Here is a 17,405-nt window from a genome sequence, read left to right as displayed (position 1 = left end):
ATTGAGACTAATTTTTCTTTTCAGTGGGGACAGACTGGATAGGAAAAAGTGATCCCAGTATATTAAACCCACATGTGTTTCTTGAGACTATCTTTGGGGGGAAACCCCCCCCCCAAATAAAAACAAATGGCAATGAAAGCTGCTTTCTGACAGTCCCTAGGAAAATATGTAAGTGAATTTGAAAAGAAGTCATTCTCGTAATTAAACTGCATCACTTCAGTCATATGGCAACTCTGTCTTTAATTTAAACTCATTGAAAGTTGCTTTTATTTTCAGTTTGATAGGAAACCCAACAAAAATCAGAGATACCCAGTATATCCCCAGATACCACCCTTAGCTCCTACTGGAAATTATCTATTCAAAGAAGTGAAGTATTACTATGCATCACACAAAGTTGCAAAATATGAGAGAGAAAAAAACAGTCCGTGACGTAAGATAGTCAATCTAGGCATTTTATTCTGCTCTCTTGAAGGTCAGTAATTGAATCATCAAAGTGTTTTTAATGACACCAAACTAAACAATTCTGGTTTCTCCCTTGTGTCAGTCATCCTGCATGGTCCACTGTGCTCCTCTGCGCATGCGCCGGGCACTCGGCGGTTGCAAATGAACTGCGGGACCCCGCTCTGTGCTTTTCTTATACAACCGGGCAATGCAGTGGTGAAACCCCTGAGAAAGCAAATCAAACCTCGGTATTGAAGGGATGCAAACAATGTGAACAGTAAGCTCTTTGAAAAGGTAACCGCCTCCCTGTGATAGAAAATAAGGGGGAAGGGGACCCGTGCAGGGAGCCCAGCAAGCAGAGAAGGCAGGGCCCATGGGAGTGCAATATTACACAGGAGCATAATGGGGTTGACTGCATACTTGTCTAATTACCGAAGCTATTAAAATCTCTATAATTTAGATTCAAGGGGGAAAATCCTATGGAAATGCACACATATGCTCCTGATTGGATTTTACGAACCCATTCTTCTGGATTCTGAAAGGACCCTGCCCTGCTGTGTACATGTGGTTCTAAACCTGAGCGAACTTCTCCCCCTGGCCCTGCCCTGGCCCCCTGTCTAGTGTACTCTGTTACTGTAATAAGCAGTTAGGTCAGATAAGGCGATGGTTGATGGGATCCTCTGTGTTGAAGCTGAATTATACTGCCTCAGTCAAAGGATTTAATCTAAACCAAATGTTTTTGTATTCAAAAATCTCCAGGAACAGAGAAAATAGAAGTTTTACATTTGTTCAGGTTCAAACAGAGAGCAGAGAAAGATTCCAGAAGCTCAGAGAGTGTAGGGGGGGAAATGTTGTTTCTTTTGAGTTCAATCAAAGGAACAAGTAGGGTGTATTTTGCATTTGCATTCACCTTCTCCTTTGTAAGCTTCTCCTTTTTAACCAGAGGTTAATCTTGCTAATGCCAAATTGAACTTGACATAACAAGTACTTGGCACATAGTAGGTGCTCAATAAATAAATACTTTGGCATGAACAAATGAACAGTGGTTAACAAAGGGATTTAGTGTCCATGTTTTAGCACGGAGCTTTATCCTACCCCTTCACAGTCATGAGACATAAGGCAAGTTGCTTGACATCAGTGCCTCAGCTTCCAGATCTGCAAAATGGAGCTAATGATAATTATGAGGATTCAACAGGTATGTGCACCGAAAGAACCAACTGAGTGCCTGCTATGTAGATGGCAGCTTCCTAGCTCATCTTCATTGACTCTAGCATCTCTTGATGCTACCTGCTGGACAACACTCTCCTTCCTGACAACCCTGGTGGTGATAGCAGAAGTGGCTGCAGAGATGACAATGATGATGATCTCTTAAGCACTCAGAGAGAGAAAATAAACTCAGTAACATTTGTCGATGTAAAATAATGATCCTGCGTTAAAAGAAGTAAGAAAATGGTTTATTCTGAGTCAAATATGAATGGCTACGGCCTTGGAACAAAGATGTATGGCCCAGAATAGACATCCTGTGGTGGGAGAGGTTACATGAACTCCTACAGCCATGAACAAAGGAAGTCATACATCAATACACTTGATAAATACATTGTTGGGGAAATTAGGGGGGCTACAGAAGAGTGGGGCAATCTTTTCCATGGGTTTCAGATGCTATCTCATAGCTTTCTTGACATTAGGGTTGGTGGAGGGTAGAAATCTGCTAAACTTAGAACACATTCCAAGGGTTTTACCTAATAGTCACAAGGAAATTAGGTCAGATACAGAGGCTGAAAGTGAGTAGTTATGAAAGGGCCTAAGATAGACCAAGATAGTTTGGCTCTTTAATTTTTTTTTTTTTTTTTTTTTTTTTTTGTACTGGGGATTGAACTGGGGCACTTGGTCACTGAGTTGCATCCCCAACCCCTTTTATTTTTTAGTTTGATACAGGGTCTCACTAGGTTGCTTAGGGCCTTTCTAAGTTGCTGAGGTTAGCTTTGAACTTGCAATCTTCCTGTCTTGTCCTCCCAAGCCGCTGGGACTACAGGTATGCATCAACATTCTATCTCTCCACAATGACAGTGTTCTACTCAGCCGAGTTCAGTCTGTAGGATCTCTCAGAGAACTTCAGTTCAACACTTTAGGATACATCTCAATATGTGTTACATTGTTTCTATCATAAGCCAAGATGTCCTCCAGCTGAGAGTCTTTTGCTAAGTCAGAGGTTATTTGCCAGTCTATATTTAGGACACAGAATAGGCAAGCTTCCCAAGGTCACACAGTCCCATGAGTATAACAGAGATAATTCCTTATTTATTAACCCCAAGTCTATGGTCATCTTCTCCAAACTTTTAACAGAGAACTTTCAAAGTGGCAAATTATACTGCTGTCTGGTTTACCACCACAGTGCCAGCACACAGAGAGTGCACTGCGGCATGTCACAGGAACTCCATAAGTGTGCTACATGAACAAGCAACCCCACTTTCCTCTGGGCTTGGGGTAATCCTTGAGAGATCGAAAATTGGGGTACAGAAAAAGAAAGATATATGGAGTCTCAAAAATGCCCATAAGCCATTAGAATGCAGGAAATGCCCATGAACCCCCAAAATGCAATTCAAGTTACTCATGAGTAACTCCGCCCTTGTCCTGGGCCCTAGATCGGTGACCCTTGCTGACAAAAGGTGGTATCTGTTGATGTGGCGCAAATGCAGGGCCAAAGTTGCCACTGCGTGACTCCACCTCTAGTCCAGACCCTCGCTACTGCCCTTCCATGAACATCCCCAGGCCACTGTGTCCCTGCTTCTCACTCTCAAAATGGCCCACACTCTCCCTTGAATGTGTGTTCCATGCTTGACCCAACACCTTCTCACACCCCAACACCTTAGGAAAGCTTCTGCTTCTGAATCTGTGTCTCCAACTGATGTGTCCTTAAATTTATTTCTGCAATAGTTGTGAAGAACCCCATTGGTCCTGGGTTGAGGTCCCCCTCTACCATACCATCTCCTGTGACACTTGCTTCTCGAATTCTTGAGGAAACCACAGTCCTATAAACATATGCTATTGGAACCCTTTAAAAAAAGCTATATATAAATATATATATATACTCTTTTTTTTTTTTTTTTTTTTGCTAACTTTCAAGTGCAGCATCCATTTTCCCCTTCCCTGTCAATAATCAGAAGGCCCCTTCTCCCTAACTAAAGTGAGCATCCTATAACCAACCCACCAGCCACAGGGAAGCTTTGCAAAGTCCTAGGTTAAACACAAAAGCCTAGAGTGGACTGATCCCTTGCTTCCTTTTATTTGAGTTCAGGGATTGAACTCTGGGGCATCGACCACTGAGCCACATCCCCAGCCCTTCTTTATATTTTATTTAGAGACAGAGTCTCACAGAGTTTCTTAATGCCTTTCTTTTGCTGAGGCTGGTTTTGAACTCGTGATCCTCCTGCCTCAGCCTCCCCAGCCGCTGGGATTACAGGTGTGTCACTGTGCCCAGCAATCCCTCACTTCTAGCCGAGCACACTCATTCTTTTCAGCATGAAAATTCTTTTAAAAATAAAATTCCTTCTTTTGAATTCTGTTTTTGATCTCTATTTCCCACTACAATAAGACAACAGTACTTCTTTTGTATCTGCAGGAGACCTGTAGGAGACAGATTAGGCTGCCCCAAAATATGCCTCTAGGCAAAAGGGTTCTTTGGAGCTGGTCATTTTGAGAAACTGCAGACCCAGGGGAACCTCTGAAAACAGGACAGAAGTTATCCTTTTATAAGGGAAATTGATGTCTATAAAGAAACTCTCCATTTGTAAGGGTGTCTCTCTCTCTCTTTCTGTATCAGGAAGAATGATTTTAGATCACCAGGGACCAGCAATGGAGAAGTCATGATTTAAACTTACAAACCGTCTCTTTTCCTTTCTTCTTTCTTTCTTTCTCCCTCCTTCCCTCCCTCCCTCCCTTCTTTCCTGCTTTCCTTCCTTCCCTTCTTCCCTTCTTTCCTTTCTTACTTCTTTCTTTCTTTTTTCCTTGCTTAACCACTGAATCACATCCTTAGCCCTTTTTATTTTTTATTTTGAGAAAGTATTTCATCAAGTTGCTTAGGTCTTGCTAAGTTGCTGAGGCTGGCTTTGAACTTGTGATCCTCCTGCCTCAACCTCCTGAGCTACTAGGATTACAGGTGTGTGTCACTGTACCTCTTATTTAATGGTCTCCCCTACACTCTTCTTTTTTTTAGTTGAAGATGGGATTTAAGCCTGAAATGCAGGCTACTTCTTGAAGAATTACTCATTCCTTGGTTATCTCTCATGCATGCAAGGGGGATATATGCTAATAAGCTTCTGTTTGTTTTTTTATGTCAGTCTGGTTTTTGTTGCTTGGATCTAACCCAGAGGATAGAAAGAAAGCTATTTTTCTTCCCCCTACAGTACATATGCCTGATTCCTTTCTGGGGAAAAAAAAAAAAAAAAGGAAAGAAAGAAAAGAAGAGAAAAGAAAGCAAAGAAAAGAAGAGAAGAGAAGAGATAAAGATGAAGGGAAAAGTCAGTTCCAGTGATGCACACCTGTCATCCCAGCTGCTCAGGAGGCTGAGGTGGGAGAATCATAAATCTTGAGTTCAGCTTGGGCAGCTTAGCAAGACTGTTTTCCAAAACAAAATAAAAGGAGATGGGGATGTAGCTCTGTGGTAGAGCACCTGCCTAACATGTGGGAGGCCTTGGGTTTGATCCTCAACACCACAAAGAAGAAGGAAAAGTTTTTTTCCATGCTTTATCTCATCTGATGCTAAAAACAACTATTGGGGACTGAAAGAAAACATTACTATTCTCATTTCACAGATGAGAAAATAGGTATGGCTCACAGGTACTAAAAAGCACAGAGTTGAAACACAGCTCTTCATTTGAAAGTTAACGAAAAATTTAATGAGCACCTACTGTGCTTCAGGCACCTTGCTGGGCTCTGGGAACAAAACAGAGAATAGACAAAGCAGCCTTGCAGGCCATCTTCTGCATCCTAGTCTAGTGCTCTTAACTAATGTGAGAACTCTAACCAGTGACAGCGACATTAATTCATAACCCAATACATTTTTTTCATACAAACACTTAACAGTTTTTAGAGGTTTCTAAAGCACAACTTAAAAGGAGTTAGAAAGACTTTGTACATGATTTTTGACTAAGACTACAATAAACTTTAACCAAATTAGCTGAAGTACAACTGTAATATGACCGGAAACAAAATGATCAGAAAGTTATCTAAATGTTTGCTAATATTACCATCTTGGATAAAAGTGCAGGCGAGGAACTAGCGGGATTCCATCTCAAGAGGCCCCATCTTTCTACAGTGGGGTGGCTGTGATTTCCACACAGGCTCCACACAGACTCCGGGATGTCCTCACCCACTCTTCCCTGAGTTTTAGTGCCCAGCTGCCATGCCTGTGGTGTTCCCTACTGTTTTCCTGACAGACAAAAGGAAAACAGCATGTATTCCTTTTGCCTGTAAGAGTTGCAAGTAAAATGACTTTCTGATTGTGAGAGATGTCAATTTAATTAGCTTTTTTCCTTCCAGGTAATGAGGGTTTTCTCCAAGGAATGCCCCAAATTAACAACACTGTTGGAGGAAGTTTTTATTTCTTTCTCTTTTTCCATCTAAGATTCCTAGATGCAAAAAAAAAAAAAAAAAAAAATGCCAGAAGATGCTAGGAAACCTTCATGATTTATTGCTTTTTAATATAACAAAAGAACAGATTACAACAGCAATATATAAAAATGTGTATTTTGATGTCTTCCATTTGAGAGGCTTGGATTCTATGTCTCTCAAACCTTTAAGATTATGGAAATGAGAAATGCATTTTTAAAATATGAAGACTTCTTGACTAGGAAAGTTTACTGACATTTTTCAGGCAGTTGTGTAAACTCCACAAAATGATATTCAAAACCAAGAAGAGGTTTCAGAATGTACCTACTGTCAGATTGTGGTTTTCCAAAAGATTCTCAAAAGAGGGCATCAACGAAAACAATTTGAGAACTGCTTCAGAATAATCTGCTGATGGTTTAAATGCTGTCAACTCATTTATAAGTAATTTCACATAATTTTGTATATTTCTTCAAACTTTGTGTTTGCAACCAAAATGTTTAGTCATCAGATACATTTTAAGAATATAAGATGCCTAGTCTGTGCCATGACATTTATTTCATTTGCACAATTTCAAGAAGTGGTTTTGGCCTCTGAAAAGCAGAAAGGACTATTCAGGTGTAACTCCACTTAACTCAACTCTGAGGACTGCGGTTTCTCCTGGACAGCTGGAGAAATGAGTTCTGCAAAGCAGGCCTCCATTGCCATTGCGCTGCTGTTATTTCAGTCTGAGGCAGGAGGGTAGAAGATGGTGGCCTTTGTCTTCCCACCATGCTGCTGTGGAGTGGGACTCAGGGCTTTGTCAAGGAGCCCATATGGGTAGAGCCCTGTCCTGAATAAATAAAGCCCAGGGTCTCTACCCTCTAGGGGAGACAGAAGACTCACTTGACATATAAACAAAATACACTTTTTTAAAAGGCTACTCTATGGATGAAAAAGACTAAAGAATAGATATAGGATTTCTCTATTAACACAGTCTCTATGGCTAAAACTGTTCCTGATTATCATATGTCTTCCTATGAATTTAAGGATCTATTGTGGCTGATTTGCCAATGTTGGTAATTCTTCAAAAATATGCCCATGAAAAATCCAGTTATTTCAAAGGCAGATTTAAGGATTACATTTTTAAAATAAACTATGAAGTTTTCATTTGTAGAAGTGAATTTGCCTAATTTCTGGGAGTCTTCAGAAATCTAAATAATTGGTCTTTCTGTCACAGTCTTCTATAGCAGTCTTCTTCTATTTACAGGTAGGTCATGAAAGTTTTCTTTCTTATAAGGGAGAGAGAGGGGGGAAATTTTTATTTATACACACGCACACGCAAACGTGCACATACCTATACACATGCATTTATATAAAAATATACATATATATGAAGTTCAGTAGAAGCTGCTGTTTAAAAAAAATATATCAGAATAGGTGCATTAAAGCTTGATAAGGTTTGTAAAATTTATAGAAGTATCTCCTCTTCAAGGCCTGATGTGAGTTATGAAATCTAATTTTGTTTTCATAGCTCTGTGATAAAATTTTATCAATGTTATAAAAGGGGTCTTTACTAAGACTGACCGGAAATCTGAACTATCTGGCCAGGCAATAAAAACACATTCCTTTGCTGCAAAGTGTCAGACAAGCAAGGTTTAACTGAAATTGATCGATAAGTCTTCCTTTTACAGTTGAGTGCATTCACTTTACCTCATAGGATAATAGTTTTCTTTTTAATGGTTTTTCCATTAATATCAGACTTCAGTGTTAGTAAGGAACAAGAAAGACATAAAAGAGAGAGAGACATGCCATCAGGAAAGAATGTTGTGATCTTTAATGTAGGGCACTTGTGCTCAGACAAAGTGCTTGTGAGGGTGAGGTATGGAATTTCTGTTACTGATTGTGTCCCCTGAAAATTCACATGCTGAAGTCCTAATCTCAGCACCTCAGAATGTGATCTTATTTGGAAATAGGATCATTGCAGATGTAATTAGTTGAGGTCACACTGGCGTAGAGTGGGCCTCTAATCCAATATGACCAGTGTGTTCTGATAAAAATGAGAAAATTCAGACACAGAAACACAGGGAGAATGCCAAATTAAGATGAAAACAGATATCAGGGTGATGTTCCTACAAGTCAAGGAATATCAAAGATTGGCAGCTTTTTAACCTGTTAGGCTGCTAAACAAAATACCTTAGACTAGGGGGCATATAATCAACAGAAACTTAATTCCCACAGTTCTGGGAACTGGGAAATCCATCAAGGTTCTGGAAGATTCTGTGTCTGGTTGGGGCCTGCTTCCTAATTCACAAATAGTGACTTGCTACATCTTCATGTCGTGGAAGGGCAAGCCACTTCTGGGGTCTCTTTTATGAGGACACTAGTCTTATTTGTAAGAGCTCTGCCCTAATGATGTAAACCACCTCCCAAAGGCCTACCTCCTAATACTATCATATTGGGTGATTTTGTTTCAACATATGAATTGGGGGGTGGGACACACATCTGGACCATAGTGCCAGCCAACCACCAGAAGATAGAGAGAGACACGGGACAATTCTTCCTCATGGCACTCAGAAAGAACCAACCCTGTTGACACCTTGACCTTGGACTTCTGATGTCCAGAACTGTGAGATAATAAATTTCTGCGTTTTAAGTCATCCATTTTGTGGTACTTTGCTATGGTAGTTGCTATGGTCTGAATGTGTCCTCCAAAATTCATGTGTTGGGAACAATTCACAGTAGTGTTAAGAGGGGGACTTTCGAGGAGGTGTTTAGGTCATGAGGCTCTACCTTCATGAATGGATTAAAGCTGCTATTAAAAGGGTTTGTGAGAGAAGGGGTGTTGCTTTCTTTTGCCCTTCCACATTTCACCATGTGAGGAGAGTAAAAAAGGACCTCACCAGATTCTGGATCTTGATCCAGTCCTTGATCTTGGACTTCCCTGCCTCAGAATGGAGAGAAATAAGTTTCTGTTCTTTATATTTAGCCTCGGGTACTCTGTTATAGCAGAACAAAATAGACCCAGCAGCCCAAGCAAACTAATGCATGGATAAATAAAGCACTGGGGTCAGGGGTGAGACTCCTGCTAGTTTATTATGTCCTGGTGAGAGGACCTCTGTCATGCTCAGGGCAGTGTGCCACCCACCTTAGACTGGGCATCGAAGTACAGCTCGCCTTGCCTAATTTAATTGTCACCAAGGAAATTATCCAAGTAGGCAGCAACTAACCCATAAAATAAGTTCATAAAGACATCCAGTGAACTCATTTTTAGTTGACATTTCTATAGCATTGAAAACTTAAAAATGGTTGGCATAATGAAGAAAAAGGATAGACTTTGGGGTTAGACTGGGTACAAATACCAGTTCTGCCATTTATTGGCTGTGGCTTAGGCAAGATAATTCACTCCTCCAAAGCTTCTACTTCATAGCATGATTTTGAATGAGACAACAACAATATAAAAGGTCCACCTTAGTTCCTGCCTGCACAGGTAGACACTCAAGACCTATAAGTGCCCTTCTTTGTCCATGTTGGTGATCTCATTTAATTCTTATACTAAGAGACTTTCTCAAGAGTCCAAGAGGCAAGAGTTAAGGCAAACCTTTAATTCTAAGTTCAGGAATCTTTCTATCAGAGGAGTCACTTCAAGTTCTTGGCTATCCCAAAGCTATGCCATGACTTCCTTATGTCTCTCTGTTGAGATTCAGGATAAAGGTGGCCCTAGATGCAGACTGTAGTGAACATCTGTAGGAGGAGATGGACTTCAGGAACTAACTGGGATTCTGGCTACTTAACTCTTGTTGCCCACTCGTGTCTCACCACTGAATCAGAATCAGACTTCTAAAGTTGGATAGAACTTGAGAGATTAAGCATCTGTCCTCAGTTTCTCAAAGCAGAAGCAGCACCAGCCCAGACTCGTTTGCATCCCTCAGCTAGTTAGTATCAAGCTGGATGGTATCATGAACCCCAATTCAATGTACCTTCCATCCAATGAAGTGTCCCAAGTAACCATGATGTCAGCTCAGAAATGGAAGCACCAAAATAGATTCAATACATGTAAAATATTCTCAGAATTAGCCTTTGTTGCTAAAAAGAAATGCAGCTTTAGTGGAACCAAGGTCCTTCTTAGGTCTGTGATTCTTAGACCAAGACAAAGTGAAGGTGAATTTCAAAATGAAAGGCGACTGAAATTTAGTAAAGAGGCATATCAGTACTTTTTCATATTTACTCTTTTGAGGGGGTACAATTTGCTCATCTGGGCCCTCTACACGCAGCAGTTCCTAAAGGAGCATGTGGCAGTGTCAGAGCAGATCAAGAGTGTGAGGAACAGTGACTCCTGTTTGGAAATCTCCCTAGTTGGCCAACTCCCATTTACATGCTGTTTCTGGCAGGAGATCAGTCTGGGTCACCTCATCGCCACTGAGTAAATATGCTGAAAATTATTACTATTTCAGACAAATGTTTAACTGTTCTCAGATTATCTATGACACCACAGGCCAAAGTCACAGCAATCTAACCTGGGAGTAAGTTTACTTTACCTTGTGATTTATGGAATGAGAATTCTGGGTGCTCTGTGGGACTAATTTAATACGAAACATTCAGATGTCTGCCGTATAATGCCATTCATCTTTCCTTAGCCTGCCTGCACCAGGGGGCATGTGGTTCAGAGAGCAGCCTCTCCTGTCTCAGCCACAAATCATCACGCTTATGAAAGGGAGTGACATGTCTTTCCTTCCAAGCCAGGCTGCCTGCAGCAAGGGTCTGTCTAGGCTCTGATGGGAGAAGCATTTCCTACTCTCTTAGGTCTCAGGAGTGTTTTGAAAGTTACAGTAAGTGAAGAAGAGATCATAAGCAACTGCACTTTGGTTTGACTTTAAGGAAATTTAGTCTACACTATCTCATCAACAAGGGCAGACTTGTTTTATAAGATAATGTGATATTCTACAGATTGATAAAATAGTGCATGTGAGAAGAAAGTTCTGCAGAAAGCGAAGATATGATTCAATATATTATTGATATTAAAAACCAGATACTTCAGTGCATGCCAAAACAAAACAAAATATTTTTAACCAAGTTACCCTGAATTTCGGATTCATTCAACACATGTTCATGAATGCCTGCTATATAATAAGGAATACTTAGGCCCTAGGAATACAAGTCTGAACAGACCTGGTCTTGCTTTCAAGGGGCTTTCAGGTCAGGGAGAGAAAGATTAAGTCCACTAGGTAACTGCTACAACTAAGCTGAGAATTTGGTTCAGAGGAAGACTACAGAAGGGAGTTCCCATCAGTCAGGTGTGTGTGGCGTGGTCAGGGAAGATTTCCTGAGAAAGTCACAGAAAAAGAATGCTCGAAGATATGGAAATAAGAAAGGGCACACGCTTTTGTTGCAGGGAGAAGGTTAGGATGGGTGGAGCGCAGAGCCCTGTGCACAAAAGACTGAGAACCAGGACTCCAGAGCCCGGGCAGCACCATATTCCAAAGGGCTTTGGACAACACATGGAGGAGTTTGTTCTTCATTTTCATGAAGGACAGGAGACCACTGAGGGTATTTAAGCAAGGGAGTGATATGATAGTATTCTCATTCTAGAAAGATTGTTCTGGCTATAACTTTGATAAAGAACTGGAGAGGAGAAAGCCTGGGGACAGGGTGTATGCAATGAATAGTTAGAAAACAATGATTTTATCCAAGTGAGCAATGGCAGTGTTTGAAAGATAATGTAAGTAAGGCTGAGGCAAGAAGATCACAAGTTTGAGGCCAGTCTGGACACATTAGCAAGACCTTGTCTTAAATTAAAAATAAAAATAAAAATGGTGGCTGGGGATGCAGTCAGCGATAAAGCACACTCCTGGGTTCAATCCCCAGTATTTCAGGTTGAGGGGGAAAGTAAGGAAACAACTTCAAAGTTGTTTCCCACTTTATTCATAGTAACAGTTGCAGTTTGGTGCAGATGAAAATTGATCTCTGTTGTGAGTCACTCCCTGAATGAGCCAGAGGATCCAGAGCGTGGCATCCTGGCGATTCTGTCAGGTGCTGCCTCAGCAGTTTACTCTTGAACACATAGCTTTCCTTATATGTACAGATGTGGCTAATATCAACCTTTTCATGAAAACTGGGCAATATCTAACAGACAATACCTCTCCATGGATGTCCCGGAGTATAACAGAATTTATGACTCAAACACAGCGGATCACATTCGAGCCCAGTTAGTGGAACTCTCATTTCGACATTGGGAAAGTTGTTAAACCAGAGTGGCCTCTGAGAACAGGGGTGGGAGGAGAGATGGCAATAAAAATAAAATCCACAGTGGCATGTATCCTATCAAAATGAGTACATTAAACAAGAGGTAAGAAAAGTCCTGTTTTTTTTAAAAAAACAAGGTTTTGCATTCAGGATTGATTTGGCAAATTGGATGCCAATTTGAGAGGGTTCTGAGTTTTGCTGGGCTTTCTCTGGCAAGAATTGCTTATATTCAGCATTGTTACTTAAGAATCCAATAGGTATCCATCCTGATATTGTAATCAATGTCACAGATTCTAACCTCAGGTTTATGTTGACTGCTTAGCAGAGACCGTTTAGTCCACCTCACCAACGCCTGTTTTGACAGTGTACCCAAGGGCAAACCTCTGACAGACTGAACAGGAACAGTGACAGCCTAGTTGATTCCATTGCTAATTTCATCCATCAGTGGTGAAGGCAGAAAGCAACCAGAACAATGGCAGAATTGCATGTTTATACTAAAAGTGCCATGGATCCCTGAGAGCCCGCCATGTCCATAGCTGCCTAATTAAAGAACCATCCATGTTGTTGCTTACATGGGGAGGTTGTGCTTTGTATCATGTAGCCCTGACATCCTAATCTAAAGGAAGGATTAAAAGGTAGCTATTGGTTGCCCTCCATTCATTCAATCTCCCACTAAAAGACACAAAGAAAGTAATTCAGATGGTAGAGTAACCCTCTACCAAAAAAGAACCAAAAGAAATATGAAGAAAAGACAGGTAACAGTTTGCAAAGCAGGAGATCCATAAATGGTGCCTATCTTAGCATGCAACAGAGGAGCCCATTGGAGAAACAGAAAATTTTCGGGAGAAGCAAGAAGCACAGAGATGCAGGGGAGTCAAGAGAAGGAATGGCTGACTACTAGGTTGGCCTCTGGGACGCAGATAGACATGCCTCTTAAACAGAGACTGCCATAGCCAGACATGGTGGCACTCACTTTAATCACAGTGACTCAAGAGGCTGAGGCAGGAGGATTGCAAGTTCAAAGCCAGACTCAGCAAGTAAGTGAAACCCTAAATAATTTAGCAAGATCCTGCCTAAAAATAAAAAAAATAAAAAGGACTAAGGATGTAACTCAGTGGTAAAATGCCCTTGGGTTTAATCCCAGTGCTAAAAAATAAAAAAAAAAAAAAACTGTGTGCTGGGTTTTCCTCTGCTTTCTTGCTTCCTTGTCAATCAATCCAACAAACCTCCATCCTACCAAAGGTATTATGGACTATGTCTCTGTAACTTGTAATCAGAATGAGCTCAATTTAATAAAAAATATCTAGTCCAACTTTCATACTAGTCCCTTTTTTGTTTGTCTTTTGATACTGGGGATTGCCTAAGGGTGCTTAACCACTGAGTCACCTCCCAGCCCATTTTTTGTTTTATTTTGAGAAAGGGTCTCACTAAGTTGCTAAGGACCTTGTTAAGTTGCTGAGGCTGGCTTTGAAATTGTAGTCCTCCTGCCTCAGCCTCCAGAGGCAGGGATTACAGGCATGCACCACAGCACCCAGCATATTAGTTCCCTTTACTGGCTTCCCTCTGTGTGAATTCCCAGGCCCTCCACAATCAGGCCCTCGCTCCGCTCCAGCATTCTAGGTCTATCCAAGCAGCCACATCTATTGCATTCTAACTGTCCACTGCTGTCTAGTTAGATGTCTGTTCCGTGTCTAATGCTTAGAATAGTGCCTGGTGCTTTTTTAAAATTTCTAAATTTTTTTGGTGCACTATAATTATGCATAATAGTGGGATTCATTATGCCATATCTGTGCATGCATGTAACATAATTTGATCCATCTTATTCCCCACTACTTTCCTTCCCTTCCCTCCCCCTACTCTACTCTACTGATGCCCCTTCTATCATTATTTTTTAATTTTAGTTAATGTATTACAATTACATATCCAATCAGGATTCATTGTAGTATGTTCACACATGGACATAGCATGATTTGGTATATTCACTCCCTAGTACTTCCCCATGCCCTCCCATCTTACCTCCCTTTCAGTCCTCTTCCTCTACTCTATTGGTCACCCTTTTAAAAATTTTTTTTCTCTCTCTCTATCTTCCACATATAAGGGAAAACATTGATTTTTGACCTTCTGAGTCTGACTTATTTCACTTAGCATGATGTTCTCCAGTTCCATCCATTTACCAGAAAATGACATAATTTCATTCTTCTTTATGACTGAATTAAGTAGATAAATACTCCATTATGTATCTACTGTACATTTTCATTACCCATTTGTTTGTGAACGGGCAACTAGGCTGGTTCTGTAACTTGGCTATTGTGAAGTGAGCTGCTGTAAACATTGGTATGCATAAATCACTACAGTATGCTGAATAGTATGCTGCTTTTAGTTCTTTTGAATAAATACCAAAGAGTGGAATAGTTGAATAAGATGGTGGTTCCATTCCTCATCTTTTGAGGAATCTCTGACTGCTTTCCAAAATGGTTGTACCAATTTGCAGTCCATCAACAATGTATAAGTGTACCTTTTCCTTTATCCTCACCAGCAATTTTCACTATTTGTACTCTTGATAATTGCCATTCTAACTGGAGTGAGATGAAATCTCAGCGTAGTTTTCATTTTCATTTTTTTGAGTGCTCAGGATGTTGAACACATATATCAAGTGCCTGCCCACATGCATGCATTTTTATCCCTTTTGTATGTGTGTGTGTGTGTGTGTGTGTGTGTGTGTGTGTGTGTATGTATGTGAACTGAACTAAAATCCTGTGAATTTTCACACTCTTAGATGAGCCTGTCAGAGATGCAGGTGGCTCAAACTTCCACACTAACTAGACTTAAAGCAACCAGAGAGGTTTAGCCTACCACTAGTAAGTAACTCCTTCAGTGGGGAAAGAGAAACTATGGAACCAGGAGTCTTGTCCTGGTTCCATAGCTCTCCCTCTTTTTACACGTAAAAAATGTATAAAAATATGCCAGGAAGATTCTCGTTATTTTCCCCACCTTCAAAATTACCCTGCTTCTTGATATATATGCAGTAGCACTGACATTATATCTGTGACCTTTAAAATAGCAAGATTTTCTGAGCACTGAAGGCAGCTTAATTAACATAGGAAGCTTTCAAACCTCAAACTCTCTTGTTTAGCCTTCCCACGTCTGGGTCTAGTTTCAACCTCCTCCAGGTGACTCAAGAACATTTCTATCGTTTCTTAAGGAAATGGTAATGAGAAAACATGGGACACTTAGATTCAAACCCTCACCCACAGAGCAAATGCTTCTTTGTCTTCTTAGTCCCCGTAGGGTAAAAGCATGGGCAGGAGTTCTTGAAACTGGTACTTGTTACTTGAACCATACTCTACTGATAGTAAACAGCATTTTCCTTGAAAGACCCCAAATTCCTGGCAAAGCTTCTCAAACTGTGGTTACTTCTTAGATGCTCAATAAAATGCAGATCCCCTGCCCCTCCTGAAGCACACAGATTATACCTATCTCTAGGATCAGGGTTGGGAATCTACATGTTCTCAAGTTCCCTAGGTGTTTCTTGTATACACCAAAATTTGAGAGTTGTATTAGGGAAGCATCCCTTGCTGAGCCACAACTTGTTCCAGAAAGGATCTTTTCTATTTTAATGAAAGATGGTTCTGAAGGTTCTTAAAGGAGAAAAGCCAGGGAAGGAGAAAAGGGCAGAAAAGACAGGTAGGGAGAGAGAAACAGGGAAGGAACTCAAAGCAAAGATGTAGTCAAATTTTACACTTTGGGGAGCATTTATCTAAGAGCCCTGGGAGATTTCCTCCCCTCTTCCATCTCTCTCAGTCTGAAGGATTATTTCAGGGAAGTGTGGCTTTGGGCAGTTTCCCAAATGTAGCTACCAGTGGTAGCAGCTCAGGTGGTTGGCAGCACTGAAATTCCTGAGCATCTGTACCTGGGCTAAAATTCCAATATCTGTTCTAAGTTCACTTCCTCTTCTCTAGGACTGGCAAGCCAGGACCTAATGGGTCCAGCCAGCAGCTTGACTGTACTATCTACCCCCAAACTAACAGTAGTCTTCTGAAATCCTTCAGTTCAATGTTTCGCAGACAAGGAGTGATAGCACACCCAATTCAGAATCACCATTTTACCTGCCCATAAACATAATTTCCTGCCTCCTTTCTTCTCTCCTCCAACCCAGCTGCATCATGGGCATCGCACTTCCTGTCTCATATATTTCTATTTGCACATATGGTACAGTGTGACAGCCTATTGGTAGTAGTTTCGTGTTACAGACTTGCAGAATTAGAAAATACTATAGCTGGCAGCAGGCACCCACTGAATATCATGGTGACACGATGAGTCCATTTACTTCCATCAGTATTCGCCTGCATGCTCTCTGTTGATCTTGCTTTGCAGTCACTTTAGCCACACAACCCCAAACGAGGCCATTTCTACAGAATTCTACTTTATTGTGTTGAGAACAAAACTGCTCCTCTTTCTTTTTATTTTCCTAGCCTTCGAGGAGCTGAGATGTGCATAGAGCCAGAAGGGAACTGGAGTCATTGGTTTAATGAAAACAACTGAGAATCACTGTTAAGTCCAAATTCCATTTAATTGAGAACATTTGCATCTGATTTTGTGATGACCTAGAATAACACAGACTTGTGTGCTTTGATCACCCCCTTCAAAATGATGTTCCCCTCAAATTGCCGCCTTGGAGAAGCACAATGACACTCAGCACACCTGGGCTATTATTGAAGGTTAGCATACAAATGCTACAAAAGTCACCAGAATTTCTAAGTGATTCTCTGGCAAAAAGGGAACAAATTAATCTTTTGTTGTTGTTTTTATTCCTTTGTCTTTTTGATTCACAAAACAATATTTAGTTAATAGGAATAATCAAGAAAAAATGGAAATTCAGTGTTGTCATCCTAAAATGCTACCTTTGTATTTTGAATTATTGCCATGTCCTGGTTTGCAAAGCTGATGTAAGCACTTAAAATGTTTATTTATAAATACTGCCAGTTAATCTCAAAATATTTGTCAAACTTTTAAGCATATTTCTTTTACTTAACTGCTTAGAAACATGCAACTTTCCCTCAACACTTAATCAGGCTACAAAAGCTAGAGGTGGGCAGAAAATTCAAGCTCTCCTGAGAACAATCATAAATGCTGGTACA

Source organism: Sciurus carolinensis, chromosome 11 (genome assembly GCF_902686445.1).
Source record: "Sciurus carolinensis chromosome 11, mSciCar1.2, whole genome shotgun sequence".
NCBI lineage: Eukaryota > Metazoa > Chordata > Mammalia > Rodentia > Sciuridae > Sciurus > Sciurus carolinensis.
Note: the sequence above shows the minus strand (reverse complement) of the source record.